Consider the following 20,050-nt stretch of genomic DNA (forward strand, 5'->3'; position numbering starts at 1 on the left):
CAGTTTTCTTTCCCACTGTGTGCAGTTGGCAGGGTAGGATTCCCCATCTTCCCTCTAATTCCCTAAAGTGCTGTTTCAAGGTGTTTTGGCTCTCCCTAATTGTATTTGGTATGAACTATCACTTCAGTTCTTCAAGGGTTGCGCCTCAGATGCCTGGTTTTTGTGCCCAATATGAAAGATTACAGGGCTCAACCTGGCATACACCATTCAGGATGGTCCCTTAAATGAAATCTCTGTCTATCACATATACATCCTCATCAAATTAGTCTCCCCTCCCCTCTGGATCTGCATGCCGACCCTGCTGCTTTGATGTTACAGCACTGAGGAATTTATAAGACATGGTATTTTTTCCCAGCAAGAAAACATGAGCAAGCCATCTAATATGATAATTACTGAAACTGATTTACATCTTGTGAAAAGATTAGGCAGTGGCTGCTGCCGCTGCCTTGGAAATGTCCCATAATGATATCAAACTTCAGGCCTAAGGAGAAGTACAAAAAGGCAGTTTGAAAACCTCTGGATGTATATCTTCTGATAAGTCTCCATGGATTTGCTGATAAGACTGCCCCTGGAAGGACTCTTCCTTCGGGTTCTCTCACCAGGCAGAGGGGGTTTCCCTTCCTTGCAATTGTGCTTCCAGTGAGCATTTGAATATGGGTGGATTTTAAAGAATGAAAACCAGAGAAAAAATAAATTCAGACACAGCTAATGTTTCAACTGGTCTTACAGATTTGCCAACAAGTCACATTGAGAGCTCTTCCACAAACAAATCTGGAAAATGTGTTTTCAGAGACAAGTCTGTTCACTATACATATCATCCTTTCCCCCCCAGCTTTGGAACCTCAACTTGCAGAGACATTTATACAAATAGAATAGCTTCACATCAATAATTTTGTATGACTGTGTAAATTCTTGAAGCATCCTGAGCCTCTGCTGTAGATATTAAGGGGAATTTCATGTCTGTCTCCAGATGAGGTATAAGGAGAGCTCAGGTACGCAGTTTGCTTCCTCCTTCACTGTTTAAACACACTCAAGTAAGGTATATGCAGAGTTGGGTGAATTAGGCATAGTGTTTAGGACCCATGCACTAATTCTTACTGTTGTCAGCCTGCTGGGGTTTCATAAGCAAATGATTTTTACTTTGAAAATAACAGAATTTCAGACTTGAAAGGATGAGCATCTTTTGAAAAGTATGTTTTTGCTAAGAAAGCTAAATTTATACAGTCTAAAAGAAAATCAATAGCAGGTGGGTTGAGTTGGGGCTGTTGCTAGATAGGAAAGATAAGCATATCAAGAGATTACAAAAAGCTCCATGATAAAGTACAGTTACACCTTTTTTATATTTGGATAGTTTTAAAAAAAACTATGAGCAGAAGGCATTCAAAGAAACTGAAGGGCCTTTCAACATCTTAGCATGTGAAACTCTCCGTCATAGAATACTGAGGTTCATTCCAGTGATAAGAGTCTAGCAGGGTTCAAAGAATGGCATGAAAATTTATCTGGGCTTTGGTAGAATGACCACACTGCAATACCACACAGAAAGCAAGCTCACTACTTTGCTTCCCACCTTTGTCACTTCCCCTGATTAACAAAAATAGTTTCTGTATGGAGCAGTACTTTGCCATGGGCACGTGTCACTGTCTGGATCAGGGAGTGGCCCAGTGCAAAGCTCAGATGTTTGGATGTTAATGAAAGCACCGCTGGGGTTTTCATTCAGCCTTTTAAGCCATGGAATACTGTCAGGCTGTGCAGACTGTAGAAGATAGGCATCAGTTTTTCAAGTTACTATGAGTGATGAGAGGTAGATTTTAGGATACTTAGGATGAATTTGCTGAGGGGCAGATGTGCAAAGTGTAATTTTAAACACTCCTAAACTGAGGGCAGTGAAACACACAAAATATATCTTCTGGAGTCAAAAAGAGGTAAATTAATAATATATTACTATATGTGCATTTTACTATGTTGTGTTATATACGGGTGCTGGAGCCCATATAATTTGTCCACTGTTCTTATAATGGTTAAAGGTAGGACTATGAACAAGGATACCTTTCATAACATGTCTAATTCAACATGCTTAAAATGCTTAAGACACCACACATGTATTATTCGGTGAGAAAAATAAATCTGAAACAAAAACTTTGGCCAAAGGCAGCATTTTGGCTGAAGGCAATGGATAGTGCCAAAATGCATCAGAGACTGCTTTTCAGAGGGTGTCCCAGCCACTGGCATCCCTAGATACCTTATCCTGCTTTGTGTAGCTATGCATATTGTCATATCATAGTCGAAAATGAAGGCTGTTCTTTGTGTTTAGATGTTACATCAACAGATCCCTGTAAGGTACAACTCAGCAACAAAGGGGAAATGTTGCTTTATGTGGTGATGACCACATACTGCTGGGACACCAGAATGGAAAGTCTCTTCCAAAACTCCAGTTTCCCTGAGCTGTTTCTAGTCCCACAGAGGCTCATGGAGCTGCAGCAACTCTGCAAAGCTCAGTCTAATGTAAATTATCAGAATTACTTGACTTGTTTGCTTAGGAACTCACTGGCACCAGGTTTTCCCTGATGACTGCTAAGATCCGTGTGGAAAAGCCCTACAGGATGTAATAGGAATCTTTGCAGAAACATTAAAAGGCCCTATTTAAACTGCTCTGAAACCTATAGAGTTTAATAGAGAGTAATATCCTTTCTATTGTTGTTTTTAACTATCCTATATAATTCTATATTAAATTCTTGAGAAAGGCTGTAATTTTCTATTAAATTCTTTCAGGCTTTTCCACAAGGGTTCAGTAACACTTTTCATCTTTCCCAGAAGTCAATCACTTCAAGCCGCTAGCCATATGTACCCATTATACAGAAATATATACATATATACATTTATATTGTTATATAGTTTTTTATATATATACACAAACATGTATGTAGGTATGTTACTCCCTTACTCAGAGCAAGACTCAGTTCCTTGAGAAGTGATTGCTGTGAAGAGCTTTACCCTCTCTGCCTGTAAGCCCTCAGCCCCAGGGAGAACACTGCACATTCATGCTCTCAGTCAAAATCACCCTTGCTGACCAGGTCTCCTTTTCCTGTTTGACAGAACAGACCCTCTGCCTCTGCCTCCATTTTGGGTTTCAGTAAAGCTTTTGATACTGACCCTCACAGGATTCTTCTGGACAAGATGTCCAGCCCACAGTTGGATAAACACATCATGGGATGGGAGAGTGACTGGCTCATGGGTCAGTCACAAAGTGAATGGGGCGACAGCAGACTGGAGAGCTGTCACTAGTGGGGTTCCCCACCTTCAACATCTTCATAAATTACTTGGACACAGGACTGGAAGAGATATTAAGCAAGTTCAGAGATGACACAAAATTGGGAGGAGCTGTTGACTTCCTTGAGAGCAGGGAGGCTCTGCAGAGAAACCTGGACAAATCAGAGGGCTGGGCAACCATATGAAGCACCAACCATATGAAGTTTAAAAAGGTCAGGTGCTGGATTCTGCATCTGGGATGGTGCAACCCTGGATATATGGACAGACTGGGAAATGAAGAGCAGCACCAGGGAAAGTGATCTGGGGGTCCTGGTCGACAGAAAGTTGAATGTGAGTCAGCAGTGCCCTGGCAGCCAGGAGGGCCAAGCGTGTCCTGGGGTGCATCAGGCACAGCATCACCAGCCAGGAAAGGGAGGGGATTGTCCCACTGTGCTCTGCTCTGGGGAGGCCTCACCATGAATATTGCGTACAGTTTGGGGTGTCACAATATAAGAAAGATACAAAGCTATTAGAGAATGTCCAAAGAAGAGCAATGAAGATGGTGAAGGGCCTTGAGTGTTATGAGGAATGGCTGAGGTAATTTGGTCAGTTGAGCCTGAAGGAGAGGTTTAGGTTGGGTATTAGAAAAAGGTTCTTCCCCCAGAGGGTGGCTGGGCACTGGAACAGGCTCCAGAGGGAGGTGGTCACAGCACCAAGCCTGGCACAATTCAAGAAGTTTTTGGACAATGCTCTCAGGCCCATGGTGTGACTCCTGGGAATGGTGCTGTGCAGGGCCAGGAGCTGGACTCAATGATCATTGTGGGTCCCTTCCAACTCAGCATAGTCTGTGATTCTGTGATCAGCCATGGAGCAAAGGCTGGCAGGTCATTGCCCAGCACCTGCACCACAGGTGTGCCCATAGTGGACACCTGCCCTCCCACCAGGGAAGGTCTTTTGCAGAGGAAGGAAAAGCATGCCCTCAGGAAGCATGCAGCTGAAGCCAGCAGCCAAGCAGCAGTTCCAGCTGAGCTGCATGGCTCACATGAATTAATCTGCCCCTTTTAAAACATTCACACGCTGATCTGGTTTTGACTGCTCCCTGCACCCAGGCAGCTTTACAGCTTGGTGTGGTTTAAAGGGAAATTCCGACTGCGCTTTCTCTGCAGATTCAGTTTATCCTAGTGCTGGCACTCAGACCACCTGATGTGCATGTTATGTTTGTTTATTTTGCTGATATCCTGTGAAGGTCGTTGGCAGTCTGTTTCCTGCTCTTTGGGTACATATGCTGCTGCAATGACTCTGCTCAATATACAGTGTGCAAGAAATGTAAAGTTCAGGAAACAAACCAAACACACTCTATTTGTGCATTGGAGAATATTTTGTTCTTCCTTCTGCATTTTGGCTCCCATGCAGCAGGTGCAAAAGGGCCATCAAGCCTCCCTGTGAGAAGCCTAGCCTGACCTGACAGCAGTGCTCACAGCAGCAATCTCTTCCACTCATATGTCTGACATTGAGCCCTGAGGCTGCATGTCCATCAGGGTTTGATGGCTCTGAGGTCCCAACCTAAGCCCCAGCTATGGAATCACTCCTCCAGTTTGGCTTTGCAAGCTTGGCCTGAGGGTCTCTGCCAACTTCACTGCAGTGAAAGTTATCAAAATACCAGCCACACTCATGGTGATACACATTTTGGGTTTTGTGGTCCTGCACATGGACCTGAGGAAAGTAAACACGTGATAATTGTGCATGAGGTGTTCATCCCAGGGAACCCTCAGCTTGGCACCTTATTTCGTGCTATAAAGTAAAGCACAGCCAAAAAGATATTTTTATCTTGGCTATGGGAACTATTCTGCCATGGTTCTATGGGAACCTCACCTCTGGGGCACACAGGAAACCTTGGGCCCAAGCTTGCAGCCTACCTTTGCAGCACCCATGCATGCTCAGGAGATGAGAGGAGTACGTCAATCTATGCAGCCATAGCCAAAGTGGTGCTTTTGAGGCATTTGAGAGAAAGCATGTCTCATGGTAAGAGGCTGGATTCAGGGAGCTTTAGTTGGTAACATGAATATTTTAGCTTTCTGTTGTAATTTTGGGGGTGATTAGGTTTGGGATGAATACCTAGACTGTTTTGCTGCAAAGAGAAGACATTTGGCTTGCTGCTGCTGTTCTCATCTCAGCTGCATTATGTGACTAATCTGCTATGGTGCCTAGGCTCTGGACTGGAAACTTATTTTAATGTTTGGATGTCCAAATCAAAGTGTATAAACAATAGGGAGTAACCAAAAATGTATCAGTATTTGTATTTCCATAAATAAATAGGGCATTTAATATGAACCTGTATTTTGAGCTGTACATGCATGGCCAACTACTGGGATCATGCCTGCCAGCATTGGAGAGTGAAGTATGTGAGATACGGAGCAACTGGGAATATGCACCCCAAGATACACTTATTGAAGCCCCTGACAGCTATTCCAGAGAATTTCCCAGACTTGTGGAGTGTGAATATCTTGAAATCTGGGGAAGAAATAGTATACCAAAGTTTGCCCATCTGAAAGTGCTGCTCAACCAGTGGTAAGAGACTGTGGTGACTCCAGTCAAATTAATAGAGTTGCAGTAATGCAAAACTTTTGTGACATTGGCATCAAACACTTTGCTTTTCTAGGAGTGATTAATCAAAGTTCTGACCTTTTCCCTGGGAAGTTTTATTTCTTTTTAACTCTGTCTATGAGGTTACCAGATGTGCTGTGTTACTGGGATTGGTTTAGCCATGCAAGGCATTCTTAGGGTTGCAGCTGATTTGCTGAAACGAGGATCTGACCTGATTTCAATAAAACATTGGGATTTCCCAGGGGCTTTCCCAACTGTCATCTCCATTCTGGCAGCATGTCTGTGTGGCTGAGCACATCCTCTCCTTCTGCAGGAACCTCAAACCCCAGCTGCTGGTCGCCAGAAAACGTGGCACAGACAATGATATTGCTGCCTTTACATGGAAAGGTGTGTACTCTAACAGCAGGAGGTCAGCAACAGTAATCCTGACTTGTAGGGGGAAATACCTTCATCTTTGCTTGCAGGCAATCACAGCAGAGCTGTGAAAGGGGTAGACTGAGTACACTCACTGTGGAAGCAATAATAAAAGAGAAGAATCAGAAAACCCAGCAGAAGCAAAGTTAGTAGGATAGAGGATGAAGCAGGACTGGGAAGTGAAGGGTAAAAGGAATTACAGATTATATTTTTTGGGCTTTATCTCTGCAGAGACATGGTAAGGTCTGAAACAGATAAAGATCGTTTATATGAATGATCTGAATGGGCAACACAGGTTTAAAAGCTAAGTCCAGGATCTTCTGACACACTGAGGGAGCTGATCTTTAAGCCTGATATGAGACTCAAGCCAGGAATGCTTGGCTTGACTTTGCATTTCCTAATAAAAGCCCACAGTGCCTCACATAGCATCCTACTCTTGTTAAAACAGCAGTAGAGTTTTTAATGAGTGAGTTTGCAAGAAATTGCTTTAATGTCCTCCTCAAAAAACTTCTCCTCATATCCCAGCACTCTTCAACACCATACACACAGTGTATGTAACTTTACAGCCTCCCTGGAGCGATTCATGGTGCTCAGCTGTCCCAGACCTGTGCAAGCAGTAAACTGCAACTTGGTCACAGAGCCTGTACCCCATCTCCTCTCCCTTGGGGTCTAGCAGAGAGTAAGCACCTCTTATCCCTCGAAGATTTTGCGCATCAATTTGCATTCTGGCTGAGATGGAGAATGCTTCAAGCTCAGAATACTGGACAGGCTCAGAATACTGAACCCTTTAGGTGTGAGATGCCCCACAGGCAGGCAGTGCTCTGGCTGGGTGTGGACGGACTGGCTTCCACAGGCTTCCCATGAGCTCCTCCAGGTGACAACTCCTGCCCTTTGGTCCCACATCCATTCAGGTTACTACATATAATATGAAAATTAGGCCTGGTAGAGAACTGGCTTAATCACCTTTTCTGGCCTCTGGAGCCTTGTTTCTTCCAGGTGTGTGTTGAGGTTTTTTCACCTAGCTGTTGGCTGTTGGGGTGAAGAAGGATGTGGCCTGTGCCACCATGGCTGATAGGTGTTCAGAAGGCTAAAGCAGCTTCACATCAGGACTGCTGGCAGGGAAACTGTTCCCCTTATGCTGCCAGCTTGACTCTCTAGAGTCATAACTTGCCAGTCTGAAATGTTGTGAAACAAACCTATTTTTCTGATCCACTGGTGTAGGCCAAGGCTTATCCCATGTCTTCTGGCCCAGGTTTTGTATGTCCTAGATGTCTTTTACATGTGCTGGATGTCTTCTGTGTGCAGTCTTGACATCCTGGATCTGTAGATACCCCACATAATGAGCATCCCATTGCAGCTTAGACATTGCCTTTTGTCCTTATTTTATATATCTATTGGACAGCAAGGTAAAAATCCATGTGCATTGTGATCCCAGATTTTTTGCTTCTTTTGTGATAAGCAGGCTATCACTCTGTTTCATGTACTTTGCATTGCTCCTTCTCTGGGCTTCATGAGCGTGTCTCCCTGTCCCGTCAGTCAATGCTGAGTATCTGTCTAGTCCTCAGGAAAATGTCTCATGTTGGCATGTGATGGTCCATGCTGTCTGATAAGCAGCACACTTCTATCTTCTGTTTCTTTGACATCAGTCTCTGTCTGTCTGTACTGCTGATGGTACTTTTCCAGGCATTCAAGGGAAGATGCATGGCACCTGGATTCCCCTTTGGCACTGACTCACATGAAAGCTGCTGCTGCAGGCACAGCAGGTGCCCTGAGCTAAGGGTGTTAGGTTACGACCCTCTACAGAGTACAACATCAGGTCCCTGAGCATGCCTCTTCCCCTCATGTTCCTTAGAAGACCGTCCTGTCAGAGCAGTGATATGCTGTGATCATACAGTCCCTCTTACTGACAGTGAAAAGCCACCCTAGGCTGAGGTTTTGGTCTTCTGAAACTGTAGAATCTGAAAACGAGAAACTTGGCTTCACACTCCAAATTCTGTTTTCATGAACAGCATAGTGCAATCTTTTTTTGGATCAACTCACGGGAGTCCAGCCCCAGGTGTGAAGCACGTACCATTCTCATGAGATAATTCCCAATCTGCTGGGATGACTGCCAGGCACCCTGAAGCAGTATCACTTTTCCCATTCACCTGGAAGCATGGGGTTACCTTTTCTATGAGTTGCTTCGTGATCAGCCTGATTACCTGATCAGCCCTGGGATTTGCCTCCCTTGTGTCCTCTGGGGTCTTTTAGGAAAGGTGTTGCTGCCCCTTCATGCCATGGCCCACAGCAGCTTTGACTCCCAAGGGAGAAATGCTGTTCTTAGAAAGGTGTGGGGGGATCAGTGACAAGGTGGGTGTTTCTAGGGCATATGGGTATCTTACATGCCAAAGGTGGATTCCCAGACATGTGTTGTGGACACATGTATGGCTCCTGAGTCTCAGCCTGAAACCCCATGCAGTAGTTTTCCATGTGTGACTTCAGGCCAATGTCTGCTCACTGTTTCTCTTATGTTTCCAATAGGATGTGGTTCTGCACCTACTCTGACTACACAGGTGCTTCATGGCTCTCAGTCTTCTGTCTGTTGTGCATCTTTCTTCTTGAAATATGGCTGCCTTTTTCTATTTCCCAGAATTTCTTTCATAGCCCCTGCTCTGGTGATTTTCTTAATGCTTTCTGTTTTCTCAGAATGTTTTGATATCATAATCCTGAATTGCCTCTCTGCTGTCAGCTCCTTCTGTCAATAGTTGCAGCCTTGGTGGCTGGGAGCTGCTCTAATGAGTGGTTCAGTTTACCCATCAGGCTGGGCTGATGCCAGAGGTATTTGTGACCAGCCAGAGGTACTTGTGTAATTGCCAAGAGGAACAGCAGAAGTTATTGGGAAAGCTCTTCCATCACAGCACATCTGGGCTCACTTTTGGCATCACTAGCAGGAATGATTTGCCCCAAAAGCCCAATGGAGGACATTTATAATGACAGCAGTTCTCCAACTGCATAAAGGTGCAAGTCTCGTATACCTGAACTCTTCCTTGTCGCTGTCAAGTGACAGAAGTTAGAGTGGGAAAAAAGATGTAACACTGCCAGCTTTTCCCTCAGAGACTCCATCATGGGTAATGGAGCTCCACATTTCAGCAGACTCAGGTTGCCAACAGGGATCTGTTTTTAACCTTAGTTTATTCAATGTGTCTGTCCCTGACATACATCTGTATATTCAGCAGGAAAGCTGCCCAAGGAACTGTGCTCCCTTTACTGCTGAGAACACCAGACATGAAACTACAGCCTATCTGAGGTTTGTCCTGCTCTTCTTACATCTCTTTCTATAAACTTCAATTTTTAACATCCCCTGTTTGGTGGGTTTCTTACAAAAGCCAGGATTTGCCCACTGGTCTTGAAGTGTTTTCTCTTTAAGGGTTTTCCCTGTACATGCCTAAGGTATGGTTATGGGTCTTCTGTCAGTTATTGCTGTTTATCCATGCTCATAGGATTGCATTGCAGCTGATTCCACTTTCCAGGTGGAAGAAAATTGGTTTAACAGCACACTATTAAATGTGGAAAGTTAAATACTTAGCTATCCCCTTCTGCAGCATGTGTGTGTACTGATTATCTGTAACATCTGCTAAGGTCTCATTGCAATCATAAGAAAAGCTCCTAACAACATATCTATTTAGAAAATGAGAGGATGGCTGTGTAAAGACTGCATGAGAAACACATAAAATTCAGTGTAAGTGAACACAAGGTGTGTAGTGGCTTCTTCAGCCCTTTGGAGGTGTATGCAGTGTATGTTGGTATGGCTAACAAAGTAACAGCTGGCATGAAGCCACGTGTGGCTGTATACAAGCTACAGTGACATTGCTTTTTTTTGGTTGTACAGATGTCTATACTTGTTATATAATTCTCACAGATAGATAGTAAGTGCCTCACCCTCTTCTTCTTCTCCCCTCCCCCCCTTTTGTTTTTCCTTTTCCCATTTTAGCATTTTGCCCTTATGTCCTTGGGTGGGTTGGCTATTTCTCATTTCTTTCATCTATCCTTGCTAGCTTGAAGTGTTTATCTGGATTAGACCCTTGCTCCTCAATAGCCTCCATGGAATGGTGGAATCCCATGTTTTACACAAAACTACAGTCTTCAAAAGGAATCCAGGATGTTCATGGGTGGATTCTGTTATTCTCAGCCTGCAATACCAGTATCTATTCAGTCCCTGTGGTCTTGAGGAGTATGAAGTGGGCTGGTAGGAGGGGGATGAGAGAGGACCACTGTCTTTGCATGGTTTTGTTCCTCTGGGATGAGAGTCTGCTAATGCCTTTCCCAGCTGCTGCAGGACTCTCAGGATTACTCAGCAGCTGGTCTTTTCAGAAAGATGTTTCTTGTCTTTTTACAGAAAGGAGATGTTTTTCTTCCTCTTTCTTACCTTCCATGATTCACCCTGCTTACAGATTGAGGTTACTCTTCTTCAGGGCGTATACACTGGTACCTGGCTAGAAATTAATCTTTCTGGTGATCTCTCCCTCCATGTTATCTGCTTCCCTCCTTTTTATGTACTGCATCCTTTACTTTGCAAATACATGTTTTTATTTACTATTGGACTCACTGGAATAACCACTGCCACAATATTTACTGCATTTATGCTGAGAAGCTAGAGTGAATTAAAAACATTCAGAAGAAAAGCAATTGGAATTCTCAGAAGCCTGTGGCCTTGATAGCTCTTCTCTTTGAAAAACCCTATCTACAATATGTAAAATAAAATAGGCTTTTATTAAAACAGTCACAGAAGTGCTAGGTGTGAACGAGCACAGACTGGTTTCCAAGCACTTCCTCTGACCCCTTCCCAGCTGCACTCCACATGCATTCCTCCAGCTTCCAGGAGGGCTGTTACTGGCTTGCTGAATCACCAGCTGCCTACAGCCCTGCTGGGATGGCACAGGACTGCTCTCTACATCGGCCCTGGGAAGGACAGAGTGCTGCTGTTTCTCCCTGCTTTGCTTGGGAGTGCCAAGGGAAGAGCCCTGGCTGACTGGAGCAAGGCTAAATAGGGCACTTGAAGAGGTGCAAGTGGCTGTGGGAGCTTGAGGGTTCCTCGGTCCCACTTTCTCCCTTAGGCATGGAGATGCAAAGAAGCTGAAAGTTTAGTGTTATAATACAGCGACATATTCAGTTTTGATACATGCTCCTGATACTTAGAGACATGTAAACCCCACAAGTCTTTTCTGTTTTAGCTGTGTGTCACAATAGCTCCTGTGTAAGCTTTCTGTAGAAGCTTACAGATCAGTGAAACTCTAAGTCCCCTGAAGTCAACTGGAAAGCTCTTGTTTTCCTGGACAGGGCAGGGCAAGACCACTAGCAAGGATTTTTTATCCTTGTATGTGTTGCAAGACTGAATATAGATTAATTTTTACTCTGTGTTCAGGTCCTTCCTATGTTTTGTTGTTAAATACACAGCATGTGGTTATCATGACTGCCTGAGTTGTAAGGATAATTTCTCTATTATTCACTGGTGATTTGTGATGGCAGCCTGAAATTTTTACCTGGTAACTGCAAGTAAAATAGCATTAACTGCTCTGAGCAAAAAGTAATTAGATAGATAACTACACAGCAGAGAAATGAGAAAACCATGAGTTAGCTAAACATTTCTGCTAAAAAGAAATGGATGGATTTAGATATAAGGTTTTGCTTATTTGGCACAACAAATGCATCATGCTGCCCTTGTTATGGGCATTATAAGAACATAGCTGGCTGGGGGATAATGACCCTCCAAATTCATGATTTTCACTTTAATAACACTTTGGATTAATATTTGCTCCATGGAATTTGGGGTGTTGGATCAATTTTCTGAGAGAATATCAAGAAAAGAGACCTTATCTGTAGAAAGGCCATCCTTTATGCAGATACTTGAATAAAGACCCACCTAGAAAATCACTTTACTGTTCTCATTTCTTCTCTGACTTGCATTTGGGATGCAAACATCCTTCATACATTATGTGATAACAATAACTGGCCCATGTGGAATCAAGTTGAGACAATAGATATGAGTACAGATTTGGGACATGTCCTTCACTTGTGTGAATCAAGGATTTTTCTGGAAAGGGAAAATTGTTGTTTATGCTGAAGTTCTTCAGTGATCAAAATATGTAACACATGGTCACTTTCTCAAACTGTCTCAAAACAAATACAAATTTCAGGTTACTGGTTTAGAAAGTCTGTTTCAGTCACCTTGAAATTTGCATTAATTTTTACTCCTGGAAACAGAAAAATCTTACAGTAACCACAGCATTTGGGCAGACAGATCAGAGCAGATACAGCATCTATAAATTGATAGTGTCTTCTCATTTCTAAATTTTTAGACAGGCTTGTGGAGATCTTTACACACCCAAGTTGGAAAAAGGCCCGAATACAAGAAAACAACCTTGAATGGGAATATTTTCAAGGCTTACAAAGTTAACATCTGGCTCTAAACTCCGGGCAGTACTCCGACCCCTTGCTGTGAAGCTGAGGACAGACTCCAGGCTTGTTTTGGGGTTTATGTTTGTGAGAGGGCTGGATGATTCAAGGCCACGTGCATTTCACCAAGGTTTCCAGAGCTGGGTCCTCGGGGAAGGGTGGTGGAGGTGACGGCAGCCCACGTGCCACCCCTGCCTCTCCCCTCTGGGCTCCTTGTCACTGTCCTCGCCCCCAGCACTGTCAGAGGCCTCAAGGCAGCTCTCATTGCCTGCAACCCGCTGGGGCCGGCGAGTTCTTTGCATTTGCTCAAGTATTGGGTCAGTCCTGTTTGCTTCACTTGTTTAATGGGATCCTGCAGTGCCATCCAGGTCACTGCTTTTTTACACCATCAACTCTGACCCATCCAGTCGGACAGAAAAACCTTTGATTGACACGTTGTCAGAGCAGCCTTTGGACCAAATCCACTCTTGTACTGATTTTCACACTGGTGTGAAACTTGACTTCCTTGGAGCTACTCTGGAGTTGCAGCAGTGTAATTGAAAGTGGAATCAGGCATCAGAATATCCTTTATTTCCCTGGCTGAGGAGAACTGAGTTATCAGTGTGAACATTTAAATGTGAATGAAGCTAGAGAAATGGAATTCTGTAGCCAAAGGCTTCAGGGAAACGCCTTCACCAGTGTTTAACACAGGCTGGTGATAGTCTTTTCTTCATAAATTCAATACTAAGGAGGATTACACCCTCTCACTTAGTGTATAAAATCACAATTAACGTGCTATAATGGACTTTAAAGGGCAAACCCTGTAGAAATTATTTATATCTCACAAAATATTACATGAAACCCTCTCTTTCTCCTGATATTTTTGTCATGTTTCCCCTTTCTGCCTGTGTTTGAAATCCAACTTTATTTCTTGCTTTATGCTTGTGCAAAGCTGTGGGACAGCTGGAACAGTGGAGAAAATGTAGGAAAAGAAGGATTTAGGCAAAACAGCCCTTTTGCAGTGACCAAATCCTGTCGATGTAGCATGTAATCTTCTATTTGCCACTAGCCTTTGGAGAACAGTAATACAGTGAAGGAAGAGAGAGAAAAGATAAAGCAGTAAGTTGGGATCTCTCTATCTTCTGCTTGCTCCTTTCTTTTCTTGGCAGATATAGAAGCAAAATCCCAGTGTCACAAACTCTAGCAAGAGCTGTCAGTCTGTTGTGGTTAGACCTGTGAAATCCCAGACATGTGGCAGCCAAACAATGTGCTGTGATAGGTCAGCAGGGCCAGCTGGGTTAAAAGGGGTGGCAAGAGCAGCCCACAAAGGAGCTTGGCTATTTGGTGCAATGCAAATATATCTCTAACTGAGTTGAATTTACATGAGTTGTAAGGATAATTTCTTTATTATTCACTGGTGATTTGTGATGGCAGCCTGAAATTTTTACCTGCAACTTTGATAGAGATTAAGTGGTTGAGGCTTCTGCATTAAAGAACACAGGATAGTCAGCTAGGGACAGTCCACCTCTGACAAATATTGCCACATGATTAAATGTAAGTATGGCCCTCAGTTGTGCTTGCATTTGTTCGGTTGGAATATGCTTGGGAAAAATGGACACAGCTTCTCACTGCAGTAAACAGGCCCAGTCCCACTGACTTAGTATGAAGCTACCACAGTCCAAATTACATAAGGGTTTAGCCTGTGGTGAAATGCTCTTCATTCGTCACCCAACCCCCCCACCGCCCCCAAATACTCCACTAGATTTCCTGGTTTTACAACAGCTATTTAATATCTGGTAAACTAAAGGAAACATACAAAAGTAGAGGACTCCATTCATGATTAATGTGTAAGGACCCCTGGCTTGTAGCACACACAACAAAATGAAGATGGAAGGTCAGGAAACCACTGTTGAAATTTTTATGCTTTCTCAGGTGGTCATACCAAAACATTTCTGCTGTCAGTGTTTTAGGGATGTTCTAACACTTGATTATTCCTGCTTGCTCTGCATTTATCATCTATGAATAGACAAATGCAGATTATTTGCTGCTAAGCCTCTTATTGGGTAAGAACTGTAGACACAATGAATTGAAATTTGAAACTGTTGTTTCATTGTAAAGAAGGATGGCTGCAATTAGGAGCAGGAGCCTCATGTCAAAGAGTGGGAGCTCTGATGACTATGTTAATAAATGAAAATAATTTTAACTCAACTGTTCAGCTTTAAAGGACCTAACAAATGGAATTTTGATCTAAATAATTGGGAATCCCACCTGAGAGGGTTACACAAATGCCTCTCCATCTTTCCTAGATCCTAGGCAGTATCAAAAGTACCTTCCACTATCCTGGTTCTTGAGAAAAGAATATTCATAGCTCTTAGAGATCTGACTGTGTATGTGTGTATGAGCATACATGTTTTGACATTCCAAACAGAGAAGGGGAAAGAGAATAATATAGCTTGATGTGAAATTCAGGGTTGGGAAGAGGAAGGGAGAGCAGTGGTTCAGGAAGTTTTTTTTTTCTCCTCCAGCAGTCAGTATATCGTAGCTGAAATCGAAACCCTATAGCAAGCTCCCTGAAGGAAGCAGCATAATAAATAGGTCTTTAAGGTCCTTTCTGAATGACATGGAATGAATGCCTCTCTCTTTCCCCCTCTCTTCTCCCAAGGTAGACTTAGAAAATGATTCTCCACGTAAAGATATGTGATCTGTGCTAATGGAAGCAAATGAGAATGCCAGCTGCTGTTTCACCCTCTCTTGCACCCCTGCCCTGCTCCCACCTCCCCACAGTCACTCTGGCAGTAGTTTCATGCTTTATTTCAGACTTACTGTTTGAATAATGATAATAATGTCTTGCACTCCTGTAGTGTCTTTCATCTGAGGACTACAAAGCTGTTTTACAAATGCTAGCTCTATAGGGGTTCATTCAGCAATGTACTAAAGATGATCACAGAACGAACATACAGTCCTATAATCACACAGTTGATTATTTACTCCTTGCAAATCTATGTCATCTACATCTACATCCATCCCACAGTAAAAACTTTATGACTATCTTTACAAGATACAATGAATACATGCAAGTTTAATGCATAGAAAAAATTTAAAGGAAAACTTACTGCAGATTTCCCAGGAGGAGGGATACTATTTATTCCCTCCCTACTACAGAATGAAAAATGGAAAATACTGAGGTATTTGTGCATCATTATCTAAGACAGGTTTGTGTCTATTCCAGCAGGAAGTTGTGTTCTCTCTACAATCTGAATTAAAATTTCTGTGTCCTTGCTGCAAAGCATCAGGTCCAAATAACCCTGGATTTTGTGACCTGGGAGAAGTTGAATGCACACCCTTGAAGCAAGGTCCTCTGTATTCTTAGAAAGTTTGGGATTCCTGATCTGAGCTATGAAACTTGCAGTTCCCATCTAATCTAAGCTTCATGAGATGTGTTTTGTTGTGTTTTCCTGTTATGTTCATGCAGGGTAAGGCCGAATTCTGCCCTTTTTACGGTTGATAAGCAAATTTCACTACTTGCAGTTCCCATTAAAAAATGCACATCTGCTTGTTATCTTTCCCCCCCAAAGCTTCAAATTTTTGCTGGGAAATTCCACAACTGGGCTTTTTCTAATCAATTTTACATCAGCATAATGGGATCTCTCATGGCATGTCAGAATTTTATTTTCTTCTGTCTCTATCTCAGTCATAAAGAAGCTGAGAGGAAATGAGAAGTAGGCTATGCAGTTATTTTGAATTCAAAATAAAAAAATAAATTTGAGCTAAAAATGAATACATATAACTCAACAACATGCCTTTATCTAATGAGTCACTGGATTTTGACCAAGTGACTTCACATTTCTAAAGAATCTATGAATTCTGGCTCCCTCCATATTCAGTGCTCAAGTGAAAACACAGAAAACCTGCTTTCATTATCACTGTCCCATGTTATTATTATGTGCTCAACATCCATAACTAGGCACTGCATTTTGAGAAGGTCCTATGGTCACATAACCACCTAAATAAACTCCAGATAAGGTCCATATGGGCCTTGAGATAAGTGTCATGTATTTTGATTCCTCAGTGAAAAAAACAGCTCCATTGAGATTTCTGGAACCTTCAAGTGTTTTGAGACGGGCCATGCCTTATGCTTGGGCTGTGCAGCTGTATTTCTTCTTATAATTTGTGATTTTTTTTCTGGAAAAAGTAGGCATAAGGAGAACTGTACTGCAATAAACCAGTGTGGAAAGATTGTCGGGGTCTTAGGTGAGACAGAATCCCTATCTTGGAAGTCTCATTCGGCCTGGGATTGCAGTTCACAGTGGAGTGAATCCCAGACACACAGAAGAACTTGGCACACCTCAGGGGAGGTGCTTTTTCAAGAACTAGCTGAAAGGTGCCAGGAGGAAGCAAAATGGAGCCAAGGAAACTCCTGGGCTGCTTGAAACTTCACAAGGTTGTCCTCTGGAGATTATAATTTTCTTGACAGAAGAACATGCATGTGGGTTTTTTGTTACTTCAAAATCTACTTTTAAAAAGTTTATTTTTTCAATATAGTTTTACTTGTAGGGTGGTGGCTTGGCCACATTATGCCTCTGATCAACACCTTAGGCCAGCAGCCACTGGGACTCTGGTTTGATCTGGCCTTACAGAGGCCACTGCAGTTAGAACCCAGCCCAGGAAAGAAACCAGTAACTCCCTGAGGGGAGGTACAGACTTGGCATCTGTGAGGGGACAAGGTTGTCCTGACAAAAACAAAAAAGCAATAGAGCTTCAGTTGTCCTGTAACCAAGAAAATCCAACACCAAGTGTATGTATGACCTTGTTATGATGAAATGTAAAGCTTTTTTAATTGAATGGTTAGAGCAGGATTGGTACTTGGAGTTGACACTACAAGGACATACTAGGTGAGATACTGTTTGCTTTTTAATTTGCAGTTCTTTCTGTTGAATTAATTTGGTATATGTTCTGTTCCACACCCAAGAAATCCCAAAACAAGGCTCAGAAAAGCCCTTCAGGCACTAAAGCTCTATGGATACAGCCAGGAAAACTATTTCAGGCTTCTCTCCATCAGATTTGAATCAGCCTAAGCTAACTTGTCAGTGTCACATTACCTGTCACTGTCACCAGTAAAAAGGGTCATATTGAAAACACAGGTAATTTTAGACATTGTCCAAAAAGAATAAACTGAAATTTCTTCTTTGAGAGGGTATAGGAGTGCTTTTCAAAAGACAAAAACAAAAAAAAATTCAGAGCAGACACCTGAAGTTTCAATTTGAAAACGTCTTGTGGCTGTGTGACACTTCAAAACACCTCTCTAAGGTATCTCCCCACCACTCCTTTCTGAATGTTTGCCTCCAGCCACTTTTGACTTGTGGGCCTGTAGAAAGTGTCCCATGTAGGTGTGGGCCTCTACATAGGGGCATTTAGCCTGGTGGCAGTGACTTTCTGAAAAGCATATTGATAATTCATGCAGGTGTTCCCCCAGGGGTGTAATTTCCAGCTTTTCCATGCTTCACACACATCTGCAGCTTCACTGCACCCTTAGGTTCCCTGGCCACAGAGACCAGTACAAAGTCAGAAGGCAGCATGCACTGGACTCTGGTCTCCACACCTGTACAAGCTTGAGTAGGGAGCTTCAAGGGACTCAGCTGCATAAGTGAAACCTGAGTTTTGGAGACCCCTAGGACTTGTCTACAATGGTGGAAGCCTTACTCCTGTGGGTCTTGCAAAGCATTTGTTAAAAATCACTGAATTGCACTGAATGACATCAAACACAAGAGTTAGGCATATGGAAGTAAAAGCTGGATATAAGTGTTTAATGACAGAAGGTAAAGGCATTCAGTACTGGTGCAGTGCTGAAGGAAAATGTGCTCCATGCAGTAATGGTGAAGTTTAATTTTTCCATTATTCTCAGGAAGGCCCCACAGACCTTGCTGGAAAGGCATGAGAGTGATGCAAAATATTGTGAGTGGCTGAACTGTATGCTAATCATAACTGTTATAGATGGATAACGAGATGATTGGCTCTTGCAATTAAGGGATAACTATTGTGTGAATATTAAGAAAAGCTTTAGTGATGTATAGTTATGTTATTGTAGTTTAGATGTCCTCGGTTCTCCCCATAGTTCCCTTTCCCCCCTGTATTGTTGCCACCAGACAGCCTGGGTTGTCTGGGACAGGTAGAGAGAAGGCAGCACATGTGTCCCCTACCTGGGGCAGGTGGGAATGGAAATCTTGGTGCTTAGGGGGTGCAGCATGACAACACCTGATCTCCAATCAAGTTACAAGAAAGCAGTCTCCACCAATAAATGGCAAAGAAGAGCTGACTGACAGACTCTGGGAAGAACCAAGGCTGGCTGATGCAACCCCAGGGGTATAGAAGACTGAACATCTATCTTGAAGATGAACTGGCTGTGTGGTATGCACGAGGGGCAGTTCCCAGCGCTGCAGCTTTCTCCTTATGTAGTCCTTTGTTGTATTTTTGTTAAGGTTTAATAAACCTCTTTAAATTATCAAAGTGAGCAGTTGTCTCTCACGAAAACTACCCTTGATGTAGCAGGATATATATATGAAAAATTATTCTGCTCCAAGGTCATGCTTCCACGCACAGGACAGTCCCCAGGATGCTGGGGAAGATTACTAAAATGACTCTCTGTGCTGTTGCAATGTTCTTGGACCATCACAAGCTTCTTGGTATTTTAGAAGTGCCACTGAGGGGAGGTTGGGTGGTGGCTGCATATAGCAGCTGCAGAGATACATTGCATTACTGTTAATTCCTGAGTGGGCTGGAAGGCCTCCCGTGAAAAGGGAGGTTGGGTACCTAAATCGCCTCCAGGTGCCTGCCAGCAGCTTCCTTGTGTAAGGAGCAGCATTTAACACGGTCATAGGCAGGGGTGTGCATGTCAGCACCCACCTCTCAGGCAAAGGTTCTCAGATGTGTGCCTGTGCACACTGGCAATGCCCAGTGCAAAATGCAATTAATTTCCTTAGCTACTCCTACCCTGTAAATACTATGATAGCACCAGTATTTTCTAGTATATTTCCCCTGTGGGGAAAACAAACCAGTTTGGACTCAGGGCATAACGTTGCCTTCAAACATACATGCACAGCTGACATGGATTTCCATGGCACCTTGCCCTGAATGTATAATTGCATATGGGTTTGAACAGCTTTGTTTATTTGTGTATTTTGTTAATGTGTTTTGCACCTCAGGCATGTACTTTACAAATGCAAATTCTTTGGCTTACTGGGGTAATTTACGGCTTTTAAAGTCTAATTTTTGAACCATTTTGCAATAGTAAAAAGCCCTTGTTTAGTGAGATCCTTTGCCAGGGGGACCTTTGCTGTCTTTTCAAAAAGGTGCAGGGCATTCCCACCTCCCGCTGAAA

Source organism: Agelaius phoeniceus, chromosome 1 (genome assembly GCF_051311805.1).
Source record: "Agelaius phoeniceus isolate bAgePho1 chromosome 1, bAgePho1.hap1, whole genome shotgun sequence".
Lineage (NCBI taxonomy): Eukaryota > Metazoa > Chordata > Aves > Passeriformes > Icteridae > Agelaius > Agelaius phoeniceus.